The sequence below is a fragment of the Narcine bancroftii genome, chromosome 2 (assembly GCF_036971445.1).
Source record: "Narcine bancroftii isolate sNarBan1 chromosome 2, sNarBan1.hap1, whole genome shotgun sequence".
In the NCBI taxonomy this organism is placed as follows: Eukaryota; Metazoa; Chordata; class Chondrichthyes; order Torpediniformes; family Narcinidae; genus Narcine; species Narcine bancroftii.
Genome location: NC_091470.1, coordinates 28,626,476 through 28,652,235, shown reverse-complemented (window position 1 = coordinate 28,652,235; position 25,760 = coordinate 28,626,476). Strand labels below are relative to the sequence as shown.

Sequence of the window (25,760 nt, the reverse complement as noted above, 5' to 3'; positions counted from 1 at the left end):
TCTCAGCAGGCCAGGCATCATTAATGTTTCCGGCTGGAGCCCAGTTCATGAAGTGAAATATTAACTCTTGTTTCTCTCACTACACTTTTTTTTCACACAAGAAGTGTTGAATTCAATTGGTTCAGATGCAAACATTTCAGACAGAGTGAAAACCAAACTTGCAGGTAGGCCATTGACAAAGGAGAGGACCCAGATACACAAATCAATTATATACGTGCAGGAAGGTTGACCTGATATTTTTCTCAGAATTACAATGTGAGTTTGAATGGCTGTTATACCATTGCGGGCGAGAATTGCCTCTCATTCCGTTTGATCAATGAAACATTTTCCACCTACTTCCGACATTTCTGACCATATCCATTCTGCTCCAAAGGACACATTACAGCAAGGCTGGATGATTTATATTCACCGAAGCTTACAAATTCTAGAAACAGTGAGGGCAATCAAGAGAGCTTTTGAAAGTCAGTGAGATAACAAGATGTGGATGAACGTTCCCGCAGATCAGTTGGAATAGGAGCAGAGATTGGTGAATTTACGAAGGTAAAGTAGGCTTTCTTCCAACATTTATCTTATATTCACTCTGCTATAATTCTTTATTGTGTTTTTTTAATTCATTTTTATATTTCTCTTTGGTGTTTTTAATTGATCCTTAAAATTCAGTTGCTTTAGTGTATTTTGTTTCTTTGTAAATGACATACAGGGATTCATTATCTTTGCCCTCGCTTTGTCCATCACCCTGAGTACCTCTCCAATGGCATCTCCGCTAATTCTCTGTTCAGCCAACTGAAATCTCTTCCAAGTCAAGTTCCAACGAAGTTCCTCCGAGTCCACTTTAAGAAGTGACCTATCTGGTCGCAAAACATCTCCTCCCTTGTCTGGAAGGCGCAATAGTGACTGCCCTTTCTGAGAAGACTGAGGTGGGCAAGGATACCTGTCAATTTTCTATATGAACTCTAGCGAGGACCTCCTGGCCGCCTGCATCTCAGTGGGATACGGTTGCTGTCGAGCATTAGATCAGGAGTCAATCGACAGGAACACTTGGGTCTCCATCACTCCCATCGACATGATTTACCAGGATCATTACCTAAAGAGGGCTTGCAAAATAGGTGCAGACCCCTACCACCCCACATGGAGAAATTTCCACCGATCCTTTTCTGGTAAGGTGCAGGATATAACCACCAGAACCACCAGGCTAAGGAATAGCTTCTTCCCATGGATAGTGAGACTGTTGAACGACTGAAATGCAAACCCTCTGAGACCCAATTATTTATTTATAAATATTTATTTATTTTGATATATGTATATAATTCTGCATATGTATCATTTGTCTGTGCATGTTATGCCTGGATATGCTTTTTCATGATTTTGCCCCAAGGACCAGAGAACTCTGTTTCAATTGGTTTATAATAAACTTGAACGTGAAGTTACCTCTTAAACTAAGCTTTTACATTTAGCTTTGGTTTATGAGGGGCAAAGCAGTGTGTATGCACATTTCAATCACCTTCCGGATTTGACTCTTGTGAGTTAATTGTTAGACTTGCTGACAATGGATCAAAGAGCTGGATAATCAAATCTGTCTGGAACGATCTTTCAGATATTCCTTTTGATTTCTTTGATTTGTTTTCCTATTGTTCTTGGCTCCAGATCTCTTTTTCTTCACCACATTATTTAGACTCCATAGTACAGAACTGATCTATTCTTTAAATAAATATCATTCTTCGTATTGGGGGATATGTTCTTATATTTACCTTTAGCACTTCAGTAGAATATGTGCTGACTTTACAGTGAAGGTGGGAGTTGTCCCTGCAGATTATTGTTCTGGCTCATATGTGTAGTGGTTGAAAATTGCCTTTGGTCACCGAGGCTAAAAAAGATAAGGGAGTATCCCCCTAAGGTCGTGACACATGGAGAAAGTGGTTAGTGGTACATATGGGATCTTCAACTTCGCAAACAGAGCCACAAAGGTCAGCGGTGAGGTTATCCTGAACTTCGGGTCCATAAATGGAACATTGAGTCAATTTTTGGTCACCACACTTTGTAAAGGATGCATCGGTCCAAGGTAGGGTGCAGAGTAGATTTAATAAAAGGGTTCCAGCTACACTGAAAAGTGTTATTATTCTCCTCAAACAAAGAAGGCGGTAGATTTGTCTGAAATGTACACTGCACAATGCTATTAAAGTGGCACTGACCTGCGATGGAGACTGGTGCTGTTTGTAAGGAGTTTGCATGTTCTTCCCCCTGACTGTGTGAGGTTTACCCAGGAGCTCTGCTTTCCTCCCACTCACTAAAATGAATGAGGTTGTAGGTTAATTTGGTTGAATTTGAGCGGCATGAGTCTTAATGGCCAGAAATGACTTCTACCATGGTGTAAATATATATTTTTTTAATTATCAAGATTATGACGGGTTTCGGGCAGATGCAAATTGTTCCTATTTGGCAAATTTAGTTTAAGTGAGCGGAGACAAAATGGTGCCAATGGCAATGGTCATTGATCAAAATCATGCCAATAGACGTTGGAAATTGACTGCTTTGAAAGACAATATACATTGGCATTTGAGTAGAAGTTATTGAGAAAGAGTATGGGAATTAGTCAGGGTCAGCTAGGCTAATAGGCATTCTTTGTTTCTTCAATTTAGTAGTCTGGGTTCATCAACATTTCTTCAGATCACACTTTGCTGGTAGATTACACCAACAATTAACATGGGGGGCATTTGACAAGGTGAGGGTGCAACAAAAAAAAGGATTAATAGTTGAGGTCAGGTCATGAATAAAATTACAGGAGCACTCTGCCCCGATTGGACATGTTCCCTGAGTTTTTGGCTGTCTGCCACTTTAATCTCCATCCTGTTCACCCACTGAACTAATTTCCGGTGGCCTGTTATAACTAGAGCAAGTGCAAGATTGGAAACAGCATCTTATCTCCCCACTGAGCACATTGTAGTCTTTACCAAGCAATGAATTTGCTGTCTTTTGATTACCATCTCTCCCTATATCAGATAGGTTGGGTCATTTATCTGTGAGATTGGCACATTTTTTTATATACCTTTCCCTATGAGTGCATCTGGAACTGCTAGTTATAGCACGTCACACCTCTTTGTCACCCTCTAATTGCTCCATTAATAACCCATCCCTGCAGCCAAGCTGGCCCTAATTTGTGACAGATGCTACCTTTTTCCTATCCTTCCCACTTCCCAATTTCTCTACAATTTAAAACTAACTTCCTTCTCTTTCTATCCCATTTTTTGATGAAGGTTCCTCAACCTGACACATTAAAAATCTGTTTTCTTGATTGCTTATTCCAACGAGATTTCAATTATTTTCAATTTTTGTTTCGGATTTCCACCATCTGTGTTTGTTTTAAATTTTAATTGTCTTTGAGCTTCTGCTGAAGATGAACTAGTCAGACAATGGACATAAATATTTCCAGACATTTATCTGGGATAAATATCTTGAAAACCTGAGCACCCAGATTCTAAGTTAACTTCCAAAAAAGACCCAGATTCTATGCTAACTTCCAAAGAGGCACTGGACAAATAACTGAAAAGATAAGAAAATGCCAGGGCAACGGAATTAAGAGTCATGAACAGGATATCGTATAGGGACAATCATTCGTGTTTTCTTCTTTTGGCTTGTTATGGTCCATGATTCAATAAATTAAATTTCTCTAATGCCCAATGAAATGCTAAAGTCTGTAGATGCCATGGATGTAATAAAAACACAAAAATGCCAGAGAAACTCAGCATGTCTCACCGCGAAGATAAAGGTGTATACTCAACATTTTAGGCTTGAGGCCTTCTTCAAGGTGCGAGCAAAAAAGAATGCACTCTTTCCCTTTCCCTCAGTCTCCTTTCCTCCAGCCCTGAATTCTCAGAGCCATCCCTCCCCTGATCAATTCTCACCTTTCCTCACCTGTCCTCTGATCTATGTCCACTTATCACCTTTTGCCCATTGGCCTGAACTCCTCCTCCTGCCCTTTCTTCCCTCCTTCCTCAGCCTTTTTATTCAGATGCCTTCTTGCTTTTTGCTCTTACTTTGAAGAAGGATTCAGGCCCAAAATATTAGTTCTGTACCTTTACCTCCTGTGGACGCTGAGAGACCTGCTGAGTTCCTGCAGCATTTCTGTGATTTTACTACTCTAAATCCCATGTGTATTTCAGGGCTACCACTGATATTAATGATATTAAAATATTGTTATTGAGCCTATCTAACTTTCAAATGTGTTCATGCAATGGTGGGATTCATTTTATTTATTGTGAACAAGTATGTCTGTAAATTAATTTGCAGTCAATAGTAATAAATATACTTTGGTCCTGAAATTAATTTTATTCAATTCCATTTTAATGACTTAAAATAATGGATAAAGAGATTTTGCACAAATCCATTAAGCAGGACATTGAAACTAGACTATGAAAGGAGAATATCTCTGCATAAGAAAGCCAACAAAAATGTTTTATTTCCATTTGCATTGAGACCATCTGTTATGAAATTATGCAACTTCATTGCATAACAGGAGTGGCATCTATATCCACTGGCCAATAATAAAAAAATACATATTTGAAACCTGAATGATGTCATTTCAAAGACAAAATGAAGCATTTGAATGATAATTGAAGTTTGCATCATCCAAAAAAATAATAATTTTACTTCACCCCAGTAATGTCTCAATTGCATCAATCCTCTGAAGGAATATTCCAGAAGCAGCCATTCATCTTGAGCTGGATATGTCTTATCAATCGAAATAAATGATTGTCGTACCAGCAATGCCACAAGCAATGCTTGCTGGGTTATTCATGGAATTGAAATCGATTCCCCTTCTCTAGATGTTGGTGGAATTCAGGCAATCATGTTGCATGTGTTATAACAGAAGCTACTGCAATGCTTTGAATGCATAGCCTTAATAAAAAAAATATAAACTACATCAAAAATAAAGGCATACTTTTCATTCACTAGTAAATGAGGAAGCCAAATGAGAATTTATGCAAAGGTTTCTGCCTAACCTCTGTTCAACTTCCTAGAATATGGGTAGATTATATGAAGGCAACTTAGGCAAATTGCATTAGTTCGAAAATCAGCAAGCAAATGCAATCTTGATAAGGTTGGACATTATATTACATTTAAATGGCAACAGATGGCAAAATTTTGAACTCCTAGCAAGCTAAGTGAATAATAACATTCAGATAAGTACACTTTAAAGATGGCGCACTATAAATGGACATTCACTTCCGTTAAAAGTCTTGCTCAGATAATATATGCAAGAACACTGGAATCCAGCAGCCAGCTGACGCCACCTCATTATTGCATTTGCAGGAATAAAATCAGCTAATTTTCTTTCTCTTCCTTCAGAATGTCTGATGAGCCGTTCCTTTCCACGGTTGTCTGTTTAATGAAGCATGATAAATTAATGCAGCTGGCCTCATTTCAACATGTCCAGTCCCTGCAATGAGATAAGTGTACCACCGCCAGGATGAGATTTGGGACAGGGATAATTATTCAAGGAAAAGTGATGAGTCAGTACATCATCGAACACTCCACAGAGACAAATATGTCACTTAACTGCTCCCCACCCCCACCCCCCCACACACACACACACACATGAAGGATTCCATCTTTGAATGGAAGGAAATAAAAGTAACCCCATCACTGGCAAACAGGGAAAGGGATTACTTTGACTGGAAGAGAAAATCTAATCAGCATATGCCCTATAAATGATAAATTAATGGCATGTCTCAAACATCACTGACTGTATTAGTATGCTGTAATAATTTTTAATCCATTTCACGTGAAACATAGATGCATAAACAGTAAGTGGCTCAAAGCACCGTCTTCTCAAGAACCGTTGTTTCATAGAGGCAGTTTTCAATTCTAATGGCACAACTTGAGTGCAAAGATTTTAATGCATTTTAATGAAATGATGCTAGATGAAATGAATGAGACAATAGCAGCACTCGACTTATTAGATCCAGTCAGTTCTGGTCATTAGCGATAGTTCATGATGCATTTTGACTACAACTGTCTGAAGTTTTATACTGACCTCAAGAATTCTCTTTTTTTTTATTTGTCTTATCTTCATAGACTGAAATGACAAAAAGGCACACTGTCTATGACGATACTTTTCATTGTGAATGTATTAGTTAGCTAAGCTGGTATCTCACCTTGGCTATTATTTTAATCCTGACCTTTAGTGAACTGTGTGAACTTGTGGAACGAGAGACTATTTTCTGCTTCTCTGCCTGTAGCAGAAAATGTTGGAGCCCTTCGGTTAAGTTAATCAGTGGAAAAGATGTATAATCAGAAACCAGCCTGCTTCCCCTGCTGACACTGAATGGCTCCATTAACTGGAACTGGTGTACCAATTACACATAGCCTCTGGGTTATATTTTAGCAGTTGAGACTGTGAGGAATGCTACCCAAGACTGGATATAGATTCATCTTATAATGCATACTTTAACAGTCTTTCCACAGCCAAGTTAATAATGGACAAGATTTTTTGCCGAGTTCACTCTGGGCTCGGATATACATCCACTTCTTATTGTCTGAGTTAATGAATGGAATAGCTGTGAAAAGCTACCTGTTTGCTTTCAAAATAACTGAAGTCATTCGCGGTAGCTAAGTGGAGAGATTGCTGCAGTAATAATCTTGGGATTTAGCACAATGTTCTGGAGGCATGGTCAAACCCTTTAAAAGCAGTGTGAGAAAGAATGCACAGTTGATTTATAAAACTCGTTCATTATAAGCATTGATAATTTTAATTATGGAAGTAATTGCAATTCTTCACTTTTAAGGAAGTATCTGTATCTTCCTTCTTGTTTTCTGACCGAACTGAACCTCCTTAACAACAGCAATGTGAAATAACCCTGCAAAGTACTCATTTCTTCAACATTTACAAGTGGACAGTAAACACCTTTTGTTCAATTCCCATGCATGAAGTAAACTGCTGGAATTTTAGAGCAACTCAGCGCACAAGTGTACGAGCTAATCTTGTTAGATATTATTTATGATCAGAGCAGGCCTGAAAGTTCAATGGGTGAGAAGCTGCAACTCTGAAAGGCTGAGATTTTTTTTTTAATTAAAGAAGAATCTTCACAAATTGTTACTGCGAATTGAATATTTAACGAGTGAAGGACCAGGCCTGCTCCCTCTCAAAGTGAAAAAAAATCTATGAACAATTATCCATTTGAGAATATTCAGAATAACCAGAGGCATTTATAACTTATAGGCATTATTTTAAAGTAAATTGGTAATATTGAATTAGCTGCCTAATAGAGTTCGCATCTGACTTTTCTCTTCACAGTAGTAATTGGAATTGAAAATTTGCCTTCGGTATGTAAGGGTGAGGGGGTGGGGTGGAAGAGCAGGCAACTGGATATCAATTGTTTGACACTATTGCCTGAAATTAAAATTAACCTTCAAGTAGCAATGAGGTTAATGGAATGTTCGTTCTGCAAAACCATGAAGCAAATTATGACTTCAACCACGCCAACCTGAAAGCAGAGGGACGTAGTGGGAGATGGTCTCTGCAGTGGATGCCCCCTGGACGCATGGACACAAGGTCTACCCTGCAGACCCTAGCTGAGGATCGGACATGGTTCACTGGGAGATCTTTGTGCTGAGCACCTCAGCGATATAGTGGATCTCCCGATGGCCACCCGTTTCTGAAAGAACAATGAATCCCAGGCACTCCTCTTTTTTTTTCTTTTATTTCTTTTGAAATGTGGCTTATAAAAATGTTTGCACTATCACGCTGCCACAAAACAACAAATTGTGTGACATCTTCATGACAATAAATTCTGATTCATTTCAATTCCCTGCCCCATTCCCTTGCTGACAGACCTGTCCAGGGTATCATGCACTGCCAGACTCATTTTCCATCCAGGCACCCTCTAACCAGATGGAATTATCATCGGCTTCCGCGGCTTCCATTAAACCACCCCACCTCCTTCTTCCCTGTGTTACCTTTCCTCTAGCTCTTCTCTCTCCCTCTCGAGCCCTCTGTCTTCATTCACAGAGCCAGACTCAATTCTCACCTCTCTTCTTACCATTTGTTGGTCTGGGCTCCTCGCCTGTTCTGTGCTTATACCTTAAGGAAGGGCTCAGGCCCGAAACATCAGTGATATATTGCTACCTCCTCTTGACATTGAGATCCTCCAGCATTTTTGTGTTTTTACATATTTCACTAGCTTTCCGCTTGATTCTGATTCAGAATGGTGAAGTCCTGCCACAAAGGCACCACTCCACTCCTGTGTTTCGCTTGCCTCTAGTTCAAATGTTCTAACCTGGTCCCCCAATGCAGTTCTGAAAGTAATGATACTTCGAAGTCAGTCTTGTATCCCTGATCAGATATTTAACGTGGAAGAAAAGGAAGGAAACTTATCCCTGGTTAGACTTCAAGGATGATAAACTTGGGTGTAAAGTATATGCAAACATAAGCAATCTGACACTTTTCACTTTTAAGGGTTTAAGGCAGTCAAATGAATGGCAGATGTGCTAAATATCCTATTATGGAGCCGATTGAAGTTCCTGCTTAAATGTCTCTCAGAGAAAAACAAAATTTTTAATCATAAAATATCAAGAGCTCACCCTGCAGCTCTACATGTTGGAAATAGAGCTAGTGAAGATGCTCTTGGAAAATTCTGTGACATCATGAATGTGCTTCGCATCTAAAGGCAACTTGTTCAATGTTTCATTCTGCATATTATTTAGCTCTGAATGACGGACCGTACTCTGATCACTTTGGCTCACTGGAACTTCCAAGCAAAAAAATAGCATTGACATTGGAATTGGACTGCATTTCCGCCCTAGTGCGACAGAGAAAATTAATCACATAGCCATTAATATCAAAAAGATAATCTGCCAGCATATCAAGCAGATGAATGACAAAGTTCCCATTAGCCGCTTTTAGGTGGCCTCAAAGCCCGACTGTGAAGCCGCACGGAATACTCCTGTGCGGCTGTCGGGTGGCCATCTGAAACCAGAAAAGCTGGCCAGGAGGGTTACTTACCTAACCCTTCTCTGAGAGGTGTAACTATCCTGCTCGGAGTATCGATTGTGATAGTTTAAAAGCAGTTTGAGAATGAGCGCACAGTTGATTTATAAAACACATTCATTACATAGATGTAAGCATCGATAATTTTGATTATGGAAGTAAATGCGATTTCCCACTTTATCCTTATAGATCTGATTGAACTGCCTGATCAGAAGGCTGCAACTATTGCTAACCATCCATTAAGCTGTCTCAATGACCATGGGTTGAGACAGAACCTTGTAGCATTCACTAGTGATGGGGTGAGCGCAATGCTTGGTGTCAAATCTGGTGTTGCTGCATTTCTCAAGGAACATTAACTTGATAATTTGCCACAGATTAGAACTTGCAATAGGTGATTCGGTGGGAGAAGTTCATGAAATTAATAATTTTCAATCATTTACGGACAAATTGTACTCACAGAGCCAGTAGATCACCTCTAAATCAAAAAGAACTGTCTGAATATGCCACTCAACTAGAACAAGAAATTAGCAAAAGAGGCCTTGTTCTGGGCACCAGGTGGGTAGCTAGCTCGTTTCAAACATTTTCCACAGTGTGGTAAAATGATGAAGCACTGTGTTTACATTTTGAAAAAAAGCAATGAAGGGATGAAACAAGATCTGGGAATGACAGGAAAAACACAGTCTGTTGAAAAGACTCTCTTCAGAACAGTTTCTAGTGGACTCAGATCTAATGTATGACACGTTGCATGAACTTGGTTCACTGTCAGAGTGTTTACAGAGATGCCCTACTTGTTTACGCAGAAAAGGTGATCCAACAGAGCATAAGATCACTGCAGGGTTTCTGAAAGACCAACCAGCTACAAAAAAAAACTCTAGAAGCTCAAGAGACAGTTGAAAAGGGGAAGTTTGGAAAAATTATCCATAACAGCAAAATTGTCTCCATTAATTATCTACAGTTTCTTACTAGTCTTATAAACAATGTGCTGTTCAGTATGTTTATGACAACATCCTTGACAGGTTCTCAGCCTTCTGAACCTCAAAGTATGCATAAATCCTTGATAAAGGCTACCAGCCTGATGAAATATTGCCTTATTGAGGAGAAGCTGTAGTATCATCTCACTGTAAAAAGTTTTAAGCTTTCTTCTTCCTCTGTAATACAGTGTAAATGCCTTCAGAGATTATGTGGAGGATCTTAGATGCCGCATCACCAAATATTTATGCCCATTATTGAGCTGTTTAAAAGTTTTTCCTATCAGTACTGCTGAGTGTGAGAGGTAGGGCAGTCATTCCACACACACACACACACACACACACACACACACACACACACACACACACACACACACACACACACACACACACACACACACACACACACACACACACACACATTTCCTGATATGGTGCAGGAGATACAACACGAGTCTCAAAATGGACAAGATGAAGGAGATATTCATAGACTTCAGGAGGATCAGTAATTACCACCCTCCACTACACTTCAATAACTGTAGAGGAGAGAGGAGAGAGCACCAAGTTCCTTGGAGTCCACTTTATCAGTGACCTATTGTGGACACACATTTCCTTACTTGTCAAGAGGGCACAAGAGTGACTGTACTGCCTGTGAAGAGTGAAGCAGGAACAACATTTCATCTTCCATCTGGGAACCCACCAACCAGATGGCATTAACATTGACTGATCTGCTTTCCATTAAAACTCTCATTCCTCCCTATCTTTGACTCTCACTCTCTCTCTCTCTCTCTCTCTCTCTCTCTCTCTTTCCTTTCCCATCATGGCTACCATCATGTCAAACTTCTACAGGCGCTCTGCTGAGAGCTTCCTGGCTGGCTGTATCACAGTGTAGTATGGTTGCTGTAGAACATTGGATTGGAGGTTAATCCACAGGACTATAAGAGTGCCAGAGAGGATCACTGGAGACTCCCTTCCACACCCCACCCCCTTGATATGATCTACTAGGATCGTTATCTGACGAAGGTGCACAAAATAATTGAGGGCCCCTTCCACCCTACGCAGAGCATCTTTCAGCTGCTCGTGTTGGGAAACAGATACAGGAATATCAGAGCCAACATCACCAGGATAACAAATAGTTTCTTCCCACAGGCAGTGAGGATGCCGAACGACCAAAGAAACTGCTCACACTAACCATCAGAGACTCCAATATTCACAAAACAATGTCTATCCATTTATTTATTAATTTATTTGTATCTATGAATACTTGTCCTGAATTTGTATTGTTTATCTGTATGTATGTAATGTCTGATTGTATGTCTGTGTGTTTTGCACGAGGATCTGGAGAAAGCTGTTTTCTGGGGTTGTACTTGTGTAATCGGATGATAATAAACATGACTTCAAAAAGATCATTCATGAAACTGACTAAGGCAAGTCTGATCAGTATAATATTGGGTTCAATTGCCACACTATGAGAAGGAGGTGATTTCATTGGAAAAGCTGCAGAAAAGACATATCAGGATGTTACTCAGGATAGAACATTTCAACCAGGAGGAGAGTCTTGATAGGTTGTGATTGCCTGTCATAGGCGAGGAGAAGATTGGAAAGGGACCCGAATGAATGATAGAAATAAGATTTTATTTTTCTCCTGAAAAGATGCATCTAAAACCAAGGAGATGGCATTTGAGCTAAGGTAAAAACCCACAGTAAATGCTGGAGGAACTGACCCGGTCTCACAGCATCCATAGGATATATGATTGACCTTTCAGGCCTGAGCCCTTCCTAAAGGTATAAGCAAAAAGCAGGAAGGTGTCTGAATAAAGACTGAAAGGGAAAGGGGGAAGAATGGGTAGGGGAGGAGTCCAGACCAACAGACAGAAGGTGCTGATTGGATGTGTTAAGAGCAAAAGTGAGAATTGATTTTGGCTCTGTGAAATGAGATGGTGGAGAAAGGAAAGTGTGAGAGGGAGAGAGAGAGAGAGAGAGAGAGAGAGTCAAAGATAGGGAAGAATGAGAGGTTTAATGGAAACCAGACCAGTTAATGTTAATGCCATCTGGTTGGTGGGTTCCCAGATGGAAGATGAGGTGTTGTTTCTACAATTTGCCGATAGTCTCAGTCCAGTAGTGCATGATCCAGGTCTTCAAGTTTGCAAAACTGCTGTTAGCTGCTGACACCCTCAGGTCCACTGGGCTAAAGGTGAAGGCTACGTGTGTCTTGGAGCTGGATACTGGACCTTCAGGGGTTAAAGGTAAAGTCCACTTGTGACCGAACCTGTGCGGACTCGAAAGGCCGACATGGCCTGTTTCCGCTCCGTAAATTGTTATATGGTTATATGAAACCATGGATAGACATATCAGTAAGGGAATGGAACAGGAATTGAAGTGGGTGGCCACTGAGAGATCCACGCTATTGTGGTGGATCGATAGGGGCACATTGTTTTTAATAGGATTTGAGGAACATCTCCAAGGCTGTTAAACTCTTCTCTGTAGCATCCCATAGGGTTTTGGGTGTGGGGGGGGGGGGGTGGTGTCTGGTATTCTCACCACATTTAAGTATTCCAATGAGCATTTGAAACTCTAATGTGGACAAAGCAATGGATCAGATGCTGGTAAATGTGTTTAATAAAGGAGGTACTTGATCACCAACAGATCAAAGAACCTGTTTCCACAGTGGCTCAAAGTAGGCAGTAAGGGCATTAAATATTTGAAGTGAAATGAATTGAACTGAATTGATGGTCACCTTTGCTGAGATACAAGGAAAAATGTTTTGCATGCAATCTGGGCAAGCCTACCTATCCTTCAGTACAATGTGCAAAATGTATCTCTGCTACAGAGATTTTTTTTTAAAGTTAAGTTGAAGCAATACAAAGTCAGCATCATTTTTCTCATGAGGGGATCATTCAATCGTCTGATTACAATGAGGAAGAAACTCTCCTTGATCCAAATGGTGCATATTTTCAGATTTATGTGTCTTCAACGCAACAGAAAGGATTAGAAGGTGATGTGATCTTGAAGGATATATCTTTTAAATTCTTGGCTGTTTTTCTGAGGCAGTCGGCAGACCAGTCAGAGTTGATGGAGGAGTTGTTCAATTGCATGATGGTCTCAGTGACACAATCATTATCTCTTCAATTTCTTGCCATGCTGGTCTGAGCAGTTCCCATGTCAAGTTGTGGTCTAACTGGCAAGAAACTTTCTATGGTGCGTCGATAAAGATTGATAGGAAACAATGAGGACATGTTTCTTTAGGCTTCTAAGGAACTTTTCCCCTCATTCAGTTTCACCTCAACGGGTTGCATGTTAAGTGCTTATTGATGCCTGGCAGTGGAAGACACTTCCTTCCTATCATTTAAATAACAGCTGAGTAAACAGGCTCTGAAGTTGGGAGACCTGTCCTGGATTTGCCTGGGTGGATCCAATTATGGGATTCCTTGGCAAAAATAGCAAGATCACAAAAAGTTTAAAAGCTAACAAAAAAAGCTGGTTATTAGAAAAAAATATCAAGCTGTTCAAGAAATCAGGCAGTATCAATGGAGAGAGAAACCGATTTAAAGTACAGTGGTCCTCCTTTATCCATGATTTCTCTTTCCATGGTTTCAGTTACCTGTGGTCATCCGTGGTCCAAAACTAATCCGAACGCCCCGCTCTCTCCCTACAACCCTCTGTATCAGTCCCAACTAATCCCACTGCCCCACACTCTCTCCACACCCCTATATCAGTCCCCACACTGATTCCACTGCTCCACTCTCTCCTCACAGCCCCATGTCGGTCCCCACACTGATCCCACTGCCCCGCTCTCTCCTCACAGCCCCGTGTCGGTCCCCACACTGATCCCACTGCCCCGCTCTCTCCTCACAGCCCCGTGTCGGTCCCCACACTGATCCCACTGCCCCGCTCTCTCCTCACAGCCCCGTGTCGATCCACACACTGATCCCATTGCCCCACTCTCTCCGCACATCCCCATGTCGGTCCCCACATGATCCCACTGCCCCGCTCTCTCTGCACATCCCCGTGTCGGTCCCCACACTGATCCCTAGTTACAAGTAAAAAAAGTGTACAGGTACAATACAGTACCCCAAATAGCTTTAATATGTATATAACATTGTGTTTGCCCAGAGTCCATATCGTATAACACCCAATTTCACTGAACATATCGTGGACGTTAGACAGTGCATAACCTGTCTTGGGTTCAGTACTATCTGTGGTTTCCGGTCTCTGCTGGGAGTCTTTAAACCTCTCCCCCAAGGATAAGGAGGGGAACTACTGTATAGTTATGATAAAGGGTCATTGACCAGAAATGTTATCTTTTTCTGATACTTAAAAAGACCTTTCTGCAAACAACACTGGATTTGCAACATAGCCAATTGAGCATCAGAAGGACTTTAATATTAAGGATTAGCTCCTTGATTGCAAGTCCACTCTGAGAAGATGGCTTTCCTCTTCCCGCACATCTATCATATGACATGGAATTCAGGAACCGTCATTACAACGACCGACAATCCAGTTATTATTGCATTGAATCTTATGAAAATTGGGGTATATATGTTTTCTGACATCATCAAAATAAATTCTTCAACCATAAAATACTTGGGGAAATCCAGAATTTGTAAATATAAACCCTTCTTTCTCTATAAAAAAATATTTAAATTTCAATGTTTTTGTACTATTGACTGAAATTAATCATTAAGATCAGTCTGGAATTTTCTGCTGCCAAAATCAACTGATGTTAAATGTAAAGTATGAAACCAATAAGAATGTTAATCAAATGCACTCCAGAAGACAGGACAAAAAAATTGGTGCATAGAAATCTGTCGGACCTTATCCTACTGAAGAGTGGAGCAGCTTAAACAGCAAAGTATCTCTTAAATCTAACCTCTACTGAATCTTTTGACCTTGTAATAAGGTCTGCAGCCATGGAATACCTGAAAGTCCCAAAATGAGCATCAGTCATTAATGGGCAGGTGACATTTGATAGCGCTTTCTAATGCCCTTCATCACTTTGCAGAATGCGGAAGGTAGATTGCTGAACAGATTTACCCTTTTTAAATTTGTTCTGCTGTCTATTCTGTGGATAATTTTCCATATTTCTGTGCAAATGCTTGTGTTCCAAAGCCCCCAAATCACACAGTTGGAGTCAAGCAAGTTGAATACAGAGGTATTCATCACTATGAATGGAACTCGTGACTCAGGTCACAGTGGCTCGCACTACTTATAGCTCCAGAGATTCTGAGCTTAGGTGCTGTCTATGTTAGGCATTCTCATGGTTTCTTCCCACATTCCAGAGAATTTACATTCAATGACCCCTGATAATTACTACTAGTGTGTGGGAGAATAAGGTGATAAGAGAAATTAATGAAGATTGAGAGAGATCCAATTGTTAGTGTTAATTTTATCAGGTTTAGGGCTTATTTTGACTCTGTATAATCCTGTTATGTTATCAGATCTAATGGACTTTGCTGCATCTAATAGGCTCGACAGCATGGTGATTGGAATAGAATAATGCCTATATACTGCAGTGATAGAAACCTCAAGAGCCGTCCCAGATAGTTGATCCATTTGTTGGAGTTGGCAAAACACGCACCTCCACTTTGGCACTCATACCTAAGCTCGACTGTTCTTGGGGATGAGCTATTCTTGTTTCTATTAGCTATCTTATTGTCTAATACATTCATGAATGACCATGACAGGACTTTCTGGGATAGATCAGCCATGGTCATATTCAATGGGAGGGCAGGCTAGAGGGGCCAGGTGACCTCCTCCTGCTTTTATTTTCTCTGCTCAGGTGATATTCCACATTTTAAAAATATAAATAGAAGCAAAATCCCTCAGATGCCATATCGAGATTAAAATTCACATTTCGAAAGTGAGAGTCATAGAGTCTTACAGCCATTTGGCCCAACTTGCCCATGCTGACCAAAATGATACCCACAGTTGTCCCACTTGCCTGAGTTTGCCCCAAATGGGGTTTCACCAAAGTCTTTTTCAACTGGAACATGACCTCTATTCTACATATTCTGACTGATGAAAGATCAGATCAGATATCTACAAGCCTTTTGACCACTCTATCCATGTGTGAAGCTGCTTTCAAAGCACTGTGTACCTGAACATCGAGATCCTCTGCTTTACAACATTCACTATAATCCTACTATTCACTGTACTGGTCCTACCAATGTTAGACTTCCCAAAATGCAACACCTCACTTTTCTCTATTAAAATCCATCCACGATTCCTCAGCTCATATGCCCAACTGATCAAGATCCTGCTGCAATCTTTGGCAACCGCCATCACTGTCTACAATACCAGACACTTCAGTGTCATTCACAAAATTTCTAATTATGCTCTGTGTATGTTCATCAAAATCATTGATAAAGATGAAAAACAGCAATGGATCCTGCACCAAACCTAAGACACACGACTAGTCATAGGCCTTCTGTATGAAGAACAACCTCCAACAATCATCCTCTGCTTTACTCCAGAAAGCTAGTGCTCGCTTATCTATTTTCAAACTCTCTTCGAAAATCCCACGCAATCTTACATTTTATTGCACCCAACCTTATCAAATGCCTTGGTGAATATCAACAGCTTTGCTTTCATCAGTCTTTTTGATATGTCTTCAAGAAACTCAATCAGATTGTAAGAGACAAATCCATGATGACAATTCTGAACCCACCCCCACCCCTCTCTTTGTCCATCTAAGTGCATGTATATCTTCTCCCACAGGTATGCAGTTCCCAGGCTTTTCCCTGTAGTTACCTTCCGGTTTTCTTACACCTCACCTGTACTTAGTAATGACTCATAAATCTCAGCTATCTTCCGGTTTTCTTACACCTCACCTGTACTTAGTAACGACTCATAAATCTCAGCCAGAGGACTTGCAAATTCCCCTCTTGCTTCTGGTCAGGCCGAGGAGATTTGTATATCTTCATATGTATCAGGTGTTCAAGCACCTCCTCATCCATGATGCACTACCATTGACTGCTGCCAAGTTCCCTAATCCTCAGGTCATCCTCCACAGCACAAACAGAGGAGCAGTATTTATTGAGGATCTTGCCCATCTCCTGTGGCTCCATACAGAGTTAACTGCATTGATTCCTGAGGGGACCCTTTTTTTGTTACTGATTTTCTCTTTATGTACTGATAAAATCTTTTGGGATTATCTTTAATGTTATCTGGCAGAGCTATCTCCTGTCTCATTTTTGCCCTCCAGGCTTCTTTTTCTTGCTTGCTCCTCAGTTCCCAAAATGCCTCCAGGTATACACTTGATCCTAGCTGCTTATATCTGCCCCATGCCTACTTCTTGCTATTAACTAAAGTCCCCTCATCATCCAAGCTTCCTGATGTTTGCACATCTTACCCTTCACTATAATAATAACGTGCATGTCTAGGACTCTTGTCAATACATGTCTAGAAGCATCCCGCTTTCCTAACATTCCTCTTCCCTCTAACAACCTGTTCCAGTCAACTCCTGCTCCTATTTCTTATGCCTCCAAAGATGGCCTTGCCCCAATTCTGAACTAAGGTGCTGCACTTTAGTAAGTCAAACAAGGGCAGGATGTGCCCAATAAATGTCAGGGGACTGGAGAATATTGTGCAAGAGAGAAACTAAAGAATACAGATGCATAATTTCATGAAAGTGGTGACTCAGGTAGACAGGGTGGTGAACAAAACATATATGTTCATTTTTATTGGGTGGGATATTGAGTACAATGTTTAGGACCTCAGGATTCAGGGCATGGTTGAGACTTACAATGTGTTCATTTCTGGTTGCCCAGCTATAAGAAGGATGTTAGCAAGTTGGGAGGTGTACAGAGAATATTCATCAGACTGTTGTCAGGACTAGAGGATTTGAGTTAGTAGAAATGGTTGACTAAGCTGTGTCTTTATTGCCTAGAACATAAAAGACTGAGGGTGACCAGATAGAGGGATAGATAATCACAAAGTGCACAGATAAAGTGAATTGTCACAGTTCATTATCCAGGGTAGACAATCCCAGAATGAGAAGGCATAGATTTAAGGTGAGGGAGAAAGGTTTAAGAGTGAACCCAGGGACAACTCAGAGAGTGTACTGTATCTGGAATGAGCAACCAGAGCAATCTATAGAATCGGGTGCAATTTCAACATAAACAATATTTGGGCAGATCAATGGATAGAAAGGGGTTGAGGGTATGGACCAAATGGAGACAAATGGGACCAGTTCAGAATGACAACTTGGTCAGCATGGGCAGATTAGGCCCAAGGGCCAGATAAATGCTGTGTAACTCCATGATTCCATGATTCTGGGTAATTAGCGTATCTCCAGATTACCAGTCTAATATCATTTCTTCTAGATTACTGCTAGATTACTGTAGCCTGGCATTCTGCACACCAACACTATCTCAAATTTCCTTATCTGATGGACCCGGAGTCAATTTTGTTTTAATTCTATCAACATCTAGTTTGAAAATAAGTTGTACAATTAATAAAATATTGGTTAATCTTATTCAGTTTTCTTCAGGCTGACTTCCAGGCCAAACATTTTGGCAGTTTCCGCAAAGCAGGACGTCAAGCGCTGAAGAGCTGGCTCTGAATGGGCAACTAAAGCGGCATCATCTGCAAAGAGTAGTTCACGGACAAGTTTCTCTTGTGTCTTGGTGTGAGCTCCTCCATCAGCCATCAGCCAGCTCCCCACCATGACTACCAGCCCCCCCACATCTCCATCGGGCACACAAAACTCAAAACGGTCAACCAGTTTACCTATCTCGGCTGCACCATTTCATCAGATGCAAGGATCGACAATGAGATAGACAACAGACTCGCCAAGGCAAATAGCGCCTTTGGAAGACTACACAAAAGAGTCTGGAAAAACAACCAACTGAAAAACCTCACAAAGATAAGCGTATACAGAGCCGTTGTCATACCCACACTCCTGTTCGGCTCCGAATCATGGGTCCTCTACCGGCACCACCTACGGCTCCTAGAACGCTTCCACCAGCATTGTCTCCGCTCCATCCTCAACATCCATTGGAGCGCTTTCATCCCTAAAGTCGAAGTACTCGAGATGGCAGAGGTCGACAGCATTGAGTCCACGCTGCTGAAGATCCAGCTGCGCTGGATGGGTCACGTCTCCAGAATGGAGGACCATCGCCTTCCCAAGATCATGTTATATGGCGAGCTCTCCACTGGCCACCGTGGCAGAGGTGCACCAAAGAAAAGGTACAAGGACTGCCTAAAGAAATCTCTTGGTGCCTGCCACATTGACCACCGCCAGTGGGCTGATAACGCCTCAAACCGTGCATCTTGGCGCCTCACAGTTTGGCAGGCAGCAACCTCCTTTGAAGAAGACCGCAGAGCCCACCTCACTGACAAAAGGCAAAGGAGGAAAAACCCAACACCCAACCCCAACCAACCAATTTTCCCCTGCAACCGCTGCAACCGTGTCTGCCTGTCCCGCATCGGACTTGTCAGCCACAAACGAGCCTGCAGCTGACGTGGACTTTTTACCCCCTCCATAAATCTTCATCCGCGAAGCCAAGCCAAAGAAGAATCTTATTAATTAGGTCAGATTGTGAAACAAATTCACAATTTAAGTGTGCATTGTTTGCTGTTTTTAATTTTTAGCGATCTTTTTTGCCATCGGAACAATCTTGCAAAACTGCTGTAAAAGTACCTCAGTAATCCAAATGCCACATAGCTCCTCCGTTTCCGCATTTTCTCATGACTGATGCCTTTTTGCTCTCTCTGACATAGCTTGTCATGGCCAGTAGCTGACAATAAAAAAAAATTTTGAAATGATTGTTATGCCCTCTAAATCACAGTCAAGCCGTGGTTTCAAAGTATATCTGATAATAAAAAGCCAATCTCCCAGTTCTTGTAACATTCATAATCTGCTGAAGGTTCACTCTTGAGGTTTGTGACATTGTCAAAAGGACTCAACTTTGCTTTCACTTTCCAGCTCACAGCTGGTTATCTATAATCTGACACTGAATGAGCTGCCTCACAGACCCATAGCCGACAGTTTAATTCTCATTCTACACACTTTGCTTGTGTCCTGTGCGTCCCCAATAGCAACTGGTGATATAGGGATCATGGGACAATTGGGAAAAAAAGTGCTGCAGGAACAGAGAAAATAGATTTATATAAAAGAGAGCAAGATAGATTGATAACAAAAGAGCCAAAATTATCTTGGCTCATTTTTGCAATGCTACTGTGAACGTACAAATAACCTTCAACATCCGCCCTGTGGAAAATCCTCCTGTAAGCAGCATTTGTTGTTAATTATGATTATGGGGAGAAGGCCGGGCAGTGGGGTTGAGTGTGAAAATGGATCAGCTCATGATTGAATGGCAGGCCAGAGTCAATGGGCTGAATAGCCGAATTATTTTTTTATTCAAATTTAGGCATACAGCACGATAATGGCCCCTTTCGGCCCACTAGATCGTGCCGCCCAAAAGCATCCAATCCTTGGCATGTTTTTGAATGGTGGGAGGAAACTGGAGCTCCTGGGGAAAACCCACACAGACACAGGAAGAGCGTACAAACTTCTTGCAGACAGCGCCAGATTGGAGCCCTGGTCCCGATCGCTGGCACTTTAACAGTGTGAGAGATGAGTAAAACTAATATGAAAATATGAGAGATGAAGAAAGCTAGTATGGATATACTAGATAATAAGAATGTAGGAAGTAAAGTTAGTCTGAATAAGATAATGGTCTTCCAGCCTTAGAGAGAGTCAGCAAGTTCCGCATATGTAATTAGGTAAGTCTTAGACAGAATTAGCAAGTTCTGCATATAAGAGTTAGTAAGCCCTGAGGGTTGGGAAGGTGTGAATAAGACAAAGGCAGGTGAATAAGGACAATGACATGATGGGACACACACAGGATACCCCCCTGGTCCTCCAAGTTCATAGAAACAGCAAGTAGGCAGACAGGATTGCCTAATGCCAAACTTATCCAGGAGGCAGAAGAATGTTAGGGGGAGGGGAGGGTACCTCTACACTGAAATGAACTGTGTAAAAGTTGGGTGAGCCCCAGTATGTGTGTGTATTCCCAGGGTAAGGGGAAGCACCCAACTTTGCATTGTTGTATAATAAATGTTCTTTGTTCTCAATTTTTGTCTTGAGCAAATTCTGTGAAGGTACTTCTGTTTCTCTCAACAGCATTGCACTAACCGTGCCACTCCTGCTCCTCTGACTTATGGTCTTATGATGCAAAATTGCCCAACTCAAATTGGCAGTACAATATTTGTGCTGGATATTTTAGTATCTCTGTGTTGTTCAAAAAGTATTATTTTGATCCATTGATTAAAAACGGTGGGACTATACAAAATGAGAGCCTGCCTACTTTTGGAGGCTTGTGAATTCCGTCCCTTGCCGCCCCATTACCCCATGATTGGAATTTTAAAATATATCTGTGCAAAGTTCTTGGATTCTGTGCAATTTACCAGGATGGCCAAAATTTCATTTTTGACTTTCAGCCCATAGCAACACTCAGGTGAAATATTTTATTGAAGCAAGCTTAAAAGAAAGAATATATTTGACATTCCACATTTCAAAGGAAACACACATTTGAAAAAAAAACTTCCACTCGATTCAAAGACAGAACAATATGTGCAAAGAATATTAAATGTGCCGAGTGGGGCTGCTAAGCATTCCCAGACAACCTATGTCGTGGACATTGTTTTCCATGGAAAGTTGCAGATAAAATAGAGTGGATTGAATTTCATCAATATAATTTAACCCCCCCCAACCCTCACTGAAGAAATGCCATAGTCTATAGTGCAGCATAACCTCCCATTGAACACATCATTCATAGCTTCTTTTTAAACATAAAACTCATAAAATGCACTGGCCTTGAAACTACATTGTGAATGATACAGTGGGGAGTTTTTAATGTTTTCATGTACAGGCACTTTGTTAGTTGAAGTGAGGTGTGAGCCCATATAAATGAATGCCTCAACGCCTCTGTTCAAATACTTAGAAGTGAATGGAACCTATTAAGAATTTCCATTGAAAAGTTAAATGCATCTCAGATGCATATAAAAAATAGCATGTTATTACTTCAAAAAGGAGGCTAATGTGATTTATGGTGTGAAAAATAAAAAATAAAAAAAATAAAAAATAAAAAAGGAGGAGATAACGTTATTGCTTTACCAAAAATTTATGTTCCATCCACAGCTGCATAAACAAATAATCTGGACATTATCCTATTACTATTTACAAAAAATAAAAGCAGTCACATTTCCAACGATGACAATGCTTCGTTATCTGAGGAGTACTGAGACATTCTGGTGTCTAAGGGATAGAGTTTTAATGGTAGACTTTCAGCTTTACAGACAGCGCCGGATTTGAGCCCTGGTCCCGATCGCTGGCATTGTGCTAACCTTGTTCCGCTCTTTTTCCCCTCCTTGGTCATCCAGCAGAGTTGTGGGTGACTTGCTTCCTATCCAATCCCCGGCTTCTGTAGTTCTTGATAAAACTGATTCCAACGTGGGAGAGGCAGGAACACTTCCAACTGCTCCCAATCAAGGGATGTGCAGTGCCAATGTCCTGGGTTTGAATCCAGTACTGTCTGTAAGGAGTTCAGACATTCTCCCCATGTCTGTGTGGTTTCCTCCGTGAGCTCTGATTTCCTCCCACCCTTCAAAATGTATGGGATTGTTGGTTAATTTGGGTGTAATTGAGTTGCAATGGTTGACACAATTGGTTTCTACTGGGGTATAAGTACCTTTAAAAAATAGAATGTTGAGGACAAATAAATGGCAAGGGAAAATCTGTGGAGGAACCATTCTGCGATACCCATTCTGGAAAGTGGACAACCCACAATCTCTCCTCTTCCATTTCGCGAGGCCATTTCCTCGTCCACTTTTCAATCCAATCACCATATTTATTGATGACACAATTGTCTAAAATCTCTTTCACTGTCAGCTTTAAAACCAACTCAATTACTGAGCATTCATACCCTTTCGGACCAAGAAATGCCAAAACTGACAGACTTTCAAGTGAAGAAAGTTTTCCTTTGCTCAGCTTCAAATGGATAACTCTTCAACTTCAAGTTCAGGTTTATTGTCAGGACACAGTAGGTGTTTTTTAGACAGCAATGTCGGAAAAAAAGTGAAAAAAATTAACATAATTACTCACCTTGTGGTTATTTACATTACATGCCTTAAGTTCCTGCTTTTAAGTGGAATTCATGAGGTGAGTCTTGTAGTGCAGGCTTCCCCTGAAAAGTAGTAGGGGTCCTGCAGGATAAATCACAGTGCAGGGCTACCGTTCCCTGCTGCTGCTCCCTCTCTCCCACACTGATCCCGATCAAGAAAAGTCAAGAATGACCCCCGACCCGGAAGCCGTCCATCGAGCCGTGACAGTCCCTGTTTCTTTTCTCATTTCTCTTTTTATTATTTATATTCTTATTAATTTCCTTAATGTTAGTGTTTGTTATTGTTATCGACATTGTAGTATGAACAAATTGTTTAGTTTTACAGGTGGGGGGAGGGGGTGGGGAATGACGCAGGCTTGTATATATAGTCATAGAGAAAAGGCATATATGTGAACTGAGATTGTGAACTGCCATTGTTGGCAGGTCACGGTATATGACAACAAGCCTGTATGAAGAATTATAAATAAAATAATCAAAAAAAATTCCTGCACTCTCCTTTTTAGACTGCCCATGCGATGGCAAATTTCATTAGTTGCCGTCTACAAACCCTAAGTGATAAGGGATATTTTCCTTCCCTTCTCTTGGGATTATAAATCCTTGTTCTATCTTTTACACCCACTGGTGTAAAACATTCCATCCGGAACACTTGGAATTGTATCTATTTCTATCAGGCCTCTCACTCTTTCATAGAGCATAGACCGAAAGCAATCAGAAGAATGTTTTTTGTACTACCAATAAGTGGTGATTCTGCCTTGCCTGCATGTAAAAGAATCATTGGGTTGTCTGTGATATCATGTATGTATTCTGAGAATACATCTTAAATCTGAAATCCGAAATTTTAACCTTCTCAGCAGCAAGATCAGCATGAAACCCTAAGCAATGAAACAGATCTGCTTCAAAGGCAAGCTGATTTCTCAAATTAATTGTTGTGACCATGGAGAGAGGTAACAAAGTTATATCCTGTAACATTTAACAATTTCTTGTGATGGTAGAGAGTCATGAGAGAACTCTTGAGTCATCCTACAAATAAAAGATCCATTCCTAACAGAATATTGACTATTGAGACAACACTGAAAAATATTAGTCATGCTCCTTTGGATTGTTAGCTTGTGATTAAGAGGGGTTGCACAATGCAGGCATCTGTGGACTTCAATTTACTTTGATGTCATTGGAATTGTTCAAATAAATTACAATTTAAATACACTTGGTATTCACATATAGAATGTGTGTGTTGGGAATAGAATGACATCCAGAAATCCCTTTCCTTCAATTGAAATGAAGGTTTCTGCTGTCTAAGGGCTCATAATGAACTTTACAAGGGTCTTATGTCTTAACTTGAATAATTCAGCTTTGAAGCTGATGCAGAAGACTTGTTTGTGATTGGGTGACCTGCTGGAGCCCAACCATCTCCTGGCCTGGCAGGAAAGAACCCTCCCTCCCTTGAAAAACGATGCTCCTGGAACTTACATCATTCATGTTAACGAGGAATAAAGGCACCACCAGGAACTGTGAGCTTCTAACTTGAAAGTGACAGTTGTCTTAAATTCCTTGTAAAATGCTATGTATTCTTGTTTAAGCATACTTCATGCCCAGAGATCAAAGTGAAATGCCTAAAATTGGATTTTAAGAAAGGAGCTGGTTTGCTTCTCTCTTTTGGAATTAACCTTTCACTAAAACAACAATTATTTTGCATAGAATCACAGAGACAAGTGATCATACAACACAGACTGAATGAGGTGCTTATCGACACTAATCTCATGAACCTGCATGATCCTCCGCACATTTCTTACCTACTGTCCAAATATTTGAATTGCATTTGTCTCTACCACCTCATCTGCCCACTCACTCTGATAACCGCCACCCTCCATGTGAAAACATTACAACTCATATCTCCTTTAAGTTTTCTCCCTTTCACCTGTGCCCTCTATTTTTAGACTGCACTGGGAATAAAGCTTCTGACTGTCTCTTTCCTACTTATGCCCCTCATAATATTATACACCATCTTCAAATCAAATTTTGATAATAAATGAGAATAAACCCAGGGTATTTTCTTTTAATTTTAAATTAAATTAGACATTCAGATCCTTCCAGCCCACGAGCTCATTCCAATCAAATACACCACTCAATCTACAACACCCCATATGTTTTGAAGGGTGGGAGGAAACTGGAGCACCATGGGAAAACCCACACAGACACAGGGAGAACATACAAACTCCTTACAGACAATGTTGGATTAGAGCCTGTGTCACTGGCGCTGTAATAGCATTGCTTTAACCACTCCAATCCTCTAAGAAAATCTTTCCTTTTCATGTCAGTCCTCCATTCCAGGCAACATCCCAGTGAATCTTTCCATTGTCCTCAAGATTGCGAGAGGCTTGGTTAGAGTGGACAGCCGGCACCTTTTACCCAGGGCCACATTAACAAATACCAGAGGACATCTATATAAGGTGAGGAGAGGAAAGTGTAGGGGAGATGTCAGGGGTAGATTTTTTACAGAGACAGTAGTGGGTACCTGGAATGCATTGCCAGGGGTGGTGGTGGAGGATGGTGCAATAAGGACATTTAAAAGACTCTTAGATAGGCAAGAAAATAGAGGGTTCTGGGTGTGACATATGCAAGCTGTAGACTGTCGAATAGGTTTATGTAGGTCAGCACAACATCATGGGCCAAAGGTCCTGTATT

At 40.9% G+C, this 25,760-nt stretch overlaps 1 long non-coding RNA gene across 1 annotated transcript in view; it reads left to right on the top strand.

Moving 5' to 3' along the window:
• LOC138752280 (uncharacterized) overlaps nt 1–25,760 on the top strand; it is a 102,410-nt gene that overhangs the window by 58,580 nt on the left and 18,070 nt on the right. Inside the window, exon 5 of the long non-coding RNA XR_011350477.1 lies at nt 374–540. This is a non-coding gene — a long non-coding RNA (uncharacterized lncRNA). The remainder of the gene's footprint in view (nt 1–373; nt 541–25,760) is intronic.